At 41.6% G+C, this 5,547-nt stretch overlaps 1 long non-coding RNA gene across 1 annotated transcript; it reads left to right on the top strand.

The window, feature by feature from the left end:
* Nucleotides 1-671: 671 nt before the first annotated feature.
* On the top strand, nucleotides 672-5,291 carry LOC131378549 (uncharacterized). The gene is made up of 3 exons (XR_009207810.1): nucleotides 672-730; nucleotides 1,234-1,321; nucleotides 5,194-5,291. It is a non-coding gene; the product is annotated as an uncharacterized LOC131378549 (long non-coding RNA).
* Nucleotides 5,292-5,547: the final 256 nt, after the last annotated feature.

Below are 5,547 nucleotides of genomic sequence, written 5' to 3'. Positions count from 1 at the left end.
CACCCTCTGTCATTTGCAGAAGACACTAAGTTGAGTAGAAGTGTTGCTCTGCTGAAGAGTGGAAACACTCTGCAAAGGGATCTGGACAGGCTGGATGGATGGGTCAAGCCCAAGTTTATGAGCTTCAAAGAGTACAAATGCTGGGCCCTGCCCTTGGGTCACAACAACCCAAAGAAGTGCCAGGCTTGTGGCAGAGTGGCTGGAAAGCTGCTCGGTGGAAAAGGACCTGAGAGTGTTGGTTGACAGTGACTGAATATGAGCCAGCTGTGAGCCCAGGTGGCCAAGGCCAGTGGCACCTGGTTTGTATCAGGAACAGTGTTCCCAGCAGGACCAGGGCAGTGATTTTCTCCCTGCACTCGGCATTGGTGAGGCCACACCTTGAATCCTGTGTCCAGCTCTGGGCCACTCAGTTCAGGAATGACGTTGAGGTCCTGGAGCATGTCCAGAGAAGGGAACGGAACTGGTGAAGGGTCTGAAGCTCCCATGAGGAGCAGTTGAGGGAGCTGGAGGTTTTCAGCCTGGGAAAAAGAAGACTCAGGGGAGACCTCGTCCCTCTCTAGAACTACTTGTAGTGGGGTGGGGGTGGGTCACTTGTTCCAGGCAGCAAGTAACTGGATAAGAGAAAATTGCAGGGGAGGTTTAGATTAGATATTAGGAAAAATGTCTTCACAGAAAGAGTTGTCAAGCATTGGAATAGGCTGCACAGAGAAGTGGTGAAATCACCATCCCTGTAAGTGTTCAAAAAATGTGTAAATGTGATGCTTTGGCTTAGTGGTGGGCTTGGCAGGGCTGGGTTAATGGTTAGACTTAATGGTCTTAAAGGTCTCTTTCACCCTAAATGAGGCTATGATTCTACAAGCTATTTGAAAAGTCAAATCTGATTGGCAACCCATTCCCATTTCAGGTTGGTCGAGGATCTTTATTGTTTTTCAATACACTTTCACTGATTAAATATATTCCCATGTGTTCCTATAAGTTTCAGGCAGCAGTGTCCTGGATGAACATTATTCTGGAATGACTACTGCTACTTTGTGGTCTTTCTCTTATGGATTTTAATTTATTCCCTGGATGTTTCATTAAGAGGCTGCAAGTTCTGAAAATATTAACAGAGGTTTAAGTAAGACTAGTTTCCTTCCATTGGTCTCTCATGTCTCAGCAATTCAACTTTTTCACCTAACTTGACAGTGAAATGTACTTTTGTACTTGATAACTGTAAATGTACTTTTCATGCAGGTTGCTTTTCCAAATTTTTTTCTTCTAATGAGACTGCACATCACAGAAGCAAACACATACAAATAAAACGGGCCGTTCTTCATCTGTGGTAAGTCAGCAAAACTTACTTAAGGTTACAGATTTCCAACATCTAGTAATTTTGTATACACCAAAATGTGATGCAAGAAGACAAGACGGATTCTATTCTCTGTTTCACCTCTGTCTTAATACTTTCTCTCTCTACCAGCTTTTAGAGCTAACCTATAGTATACAATGATACCATTTGGGATAAGAAGTCACCCAAAGCCATGATCTTCTTTTGACTTTTATCCTAAAAAGTGAATGAACATGCAAAGAGTTCCAATTTGGTACTCAGCACGTGCTACACAGCACGTTTCCCCAGCCAGCCCAGCACTGCAGAGGAGCAAGCCCAGTCTCTTGTGCCAACAAAGCAGCAGCAGCTCTGTTCACTTCCCAGCCAAGAGCTCTCAGCTGTGATATGAACAGGCCCAACAAATAAAGCCCTCTCACAGCAAACAGCCAGGAACAGTGCTGGATTTGAGGACAGGGAGTGGGGTTAGGGGAACATCTTCCTTCATTTTGAGGTATTTCTAGTGCATTAGTGGACATGCAAGAACATCTATCAAGAACAGATCCAATCTTAATAGGACTTAAATGATGGAAAAGATTAAGCTGCTCAGTGATTTATTATTCAGCCTGTTAAAAAACAGTCACATCATGTTCACAATTTGAATTTATCTCACTTCAGTATCCAATAACTTGCTTTGCCTGCTAAATTTAAAAAAAAAAAAAAAAAATCTGCTTCAGACTTCTTCCTTATGTATGTACTTTTATAGTAAAACTTCTCTTCAACCCCTTGTTCCCAAGTCAGACTGAGTTTTAGTCTCTTGTGATAAGCAGAATACTTCAGACTTTGACTAATTAGTATAGCTCTTTCCTGAACCCTTTCAGGTATGATAGCCTCCCTTTAAAGGTGCAAATATTAACTTTGAAGACAGTGTTTCATTAATTAGTGGTAGTTTGCAATGTTCTGAATCAATGGTTTTCCTTTGGAGAATGCTAATTTGCTGAAACCAAACAACTGTAGTAATGCATCTGGTGTGTCAAATCTTTCAAAAAAACTGATTTTCCCTGTGAGGTTGTTTGCTGGCTGCTGCAGAATCAGAACCTACGTGCTTCTGATACCACCACCTCAAACTTTCATAATTTTTTAGTGGTAAAACAAATTACAGCCTCAAATTCAGCCAAAACTTCCTGCTCCGTGATAACAAATGAGACAGCTCAGTCTCATTTCCTGGAAGGAAATGATTCTTTTCATTTCTTTCAAGCTATTAATTTCCAGCTGGACCTAACTAAATGCCAGAAGTTTTTTTGGATGTGTACCTTGGTTTATTTACCTGCATAATCAGATTTGCTATCTCTCCTGGTGGCGGGTGATTGCTGAAAGATATTTCATTCTTTTCTAGCATCTGTGATACCAGCTTTTAAAACTGCACATATGATTTCCTATGCATCCCCATTTCTCCTGAGGACAAACTGGACCAATATGCTGAGGAGATGAGAAGCTTGTTCAGTAGTTGAAATACCTTTTACTGATCTTAATCTATCTAATCAGAGGTTACACTTATCTCGGACTTAAACTGGAGATAATTTTCAATTTCCCACTTTTAAATAAGGGCTGTATGAACCCCTTGGATGGGAAAAGTGATATATCCTGTATTTCACCAGTCAGTAAATCCTCCTGATGATTTTGGTGACAAAAGGCAGGATTCCACGGGATTTTATCCTGATAACATCTGTTCCAAAGCAGAGCATTCCTCCGTGTTCCTTGCATGACTGCACCATGACCCACCAGAATAAACTCATGCCACAAGCTGAATTACACTTATTCTCTGTTAAAAAAACATTAAAACCAAGCAAGCTCTGCTTCAGATTGCTTTAAACTGCCATTCAATCATTTTCAGACTGTCATTCAACCAGATCTTTTTGCTGTAACAGTATCTCTGCTTTAATGGCTTCAGCTTCCCGCCCCCCTCCCCCCCGCCCCCCACCCCCAATGACATTCTCATACCTTATCTCAGCACTGCCCGCTCAGTTATATCAGTATCTGTGCAGCTGAGCAGTGAATCAGAGAACTGGTCAGGTTCAGAATAACACAGGAAAAAGGTTTTAACTGATCATTATCTGATACTGTTCACCTCAGCTACAGAAATTGTGGTAGATACAAAAGTAGGAAGAGAAGGAAGAGTGTCAGGAATAATTAACCTGAAGAAGGAAAGTGGACCATGACACCACTGAATGAAATGCTGTCAGCCTACAGCCTTTGTGAGAACTTTGTGTGACACTCCTCCAGCCACTGAACTCTGTGTTATTTATTCCTGCAATCAATATATATTACTAATTTAAATTATTATTTTTGACATGTAATGCTACCCATGATATTTTGTGCAGATTTTCTGTGGTTCAGCTTTGTGCTGTTTTCAGCTGGGGTAGAATTAATTGTCTTTGCAGTGGCTGGTATAGGGCTGTGTGTGGATTTGTGCTGAACACAGGGTTGATAATATAGAGATGTCTTTGTTATTGCTGGGCAGAGCTTACACAGAGCCAAGGCCTTTTCTGCTTTTGCACTGTGACACTGGTGAGGAAGCTGGGGGTGCAGGGGAGGGTGGGAGGAGACACAGCCAGGACAGGTGACCCAAAATGACCAAAGAGATATTCCAGAGTATGGGACATCATGCTCAGTGTATAAAGTGGGAGGAAGAAGAAGGAAGGGGGGGGCGGGGGGAAGATGTTTGGAGTGGTGGCCTTTGTCTTCTCAAATCACAATGTGATGTGGCCCTGCTGTCCTGGAGGTGGCTGAGCACCTCCCTGCCCATGGAAAGCAGTGACATAATTCCTTGGTTTGCTTTGCTTGTGTGTGCAGCTTTTGCTTTCCCTGTTAAGCTGTCTTTATCTTAACTCATGTCTTCTCCAGCTTTTACTTTTCCAATTTTCTCCCTGATACTGTTCGTGGGGGAGTGAGTGAGTGGCTGTATGGGGCATGGTTACTGACTGGAGTTAAACCACAACAAGGTTGTAAATGGCTCCAAGTCAAAATGTCACTGGATATTTGAAGGAAAATCCTCTCTAGGTATGTTATGTTATGTTATCTCTTCTGTCAACAAGACTTTAAGTAGAAAAAAACCCCTGGTTCTCAGTTGCCTCAATACCTATCTAAAGACCTAGCAAGTACAGAAAACCTAGATTTGTCCATGATAATCTAGTACCTACCCATGATATATATATATATATATATATTATATAACTATATCATCTCTACTAACCCTAACCCTTTCTAGCTTGGTGATTCATGCAGAATTAAATGCCATCAGTAATTTTTCCCATAATCAGTCTGAATATTTTCTATTTACCACAGCTAGAACTGCTTCTAGGAAAATCTCTAGTTTGAGAGTTTGTTACTTCATTACACTTAGTGTAATTTTAGACACTCTGAAATTAGAGGAAGATGATTTCATTAACTAAATGTCTACTGAATTGAGATGTCCAGAGAAAGACCATAAAAATTATCAGAGAGCTGGAACACTTGTCCTGGGAAGTACGGCTGAGAAATTTGGGGGTTTTTCAACCTGGAGAAGAGAAGGCTCAAGGGTGACCCTTTAGCAGATTCCCAGTACTTAGAGAGGGCTTTAAACAGAGATGGAGATGAACCCTTTAGCAGGGCCTGTTGTGGTAGGAGAAGAAGTAATAGTTTGAAACCAAAATCGGGTAGATTTAGACTAGATATAAGGAAGAAATTCTTTATGGTGAGAGTGGTAAAACACTGAGCAGGTTGCCCAACAAGGTGGTGGATGCCCCATTGTCGCTAGTGGACGCAAGTAAATACTTACAGATTTTTGACTCCACAAAATGAAGGCTGAAGAAGGAAAGACTTTATTGTTTACCAAGATCTTGCTTTTATAGGTTTTGAAGAATGACCAGGGATTGGAGAACAAGGCTACTACCTCTCCATCCCACTGGCCAGGCTAGAAGTCCATCAGTTGACTATCATCAGAAAGAACTGTAGAAAAACAAGATGTTTACATCAAGAAGCTGTAGGAAAATTCAGTCAGAGCTGTAAACATCTCACAAAAACTCACATAATATGGCAACACCCCATCCCTGGAAACACTTAAGGTCAGGCTGGCCAGGGCACTGAGCACCTTGATCCAGCTGAAGTTGTCCCTGCAGAGGGTTGGACTAGATAACCTTAAAATGTCCTTTGCAACCCAAACCCTTCTATGATTCTGTGATTCTATGAACTTGCAGAGTTATCTC

Source organism: Hirundo rustica, chromosome 5 (assembly GCF_015227805.2).
Source record: "Hirundo rustica isolate bHirRus1 chromosome 5, bHirRus1.pri.v3, whole genome shotgun sequence".
NCBI lineage: Eukaryota > Metazoa > Chordata > Aves > Passeriformes > Hirundinidae > Hirundo > Hirundo rustica.
Note: the sequence above shows the minus strand (reverse complement) of the source record. Positions and strands in the feature narration are given on the sequence as shown.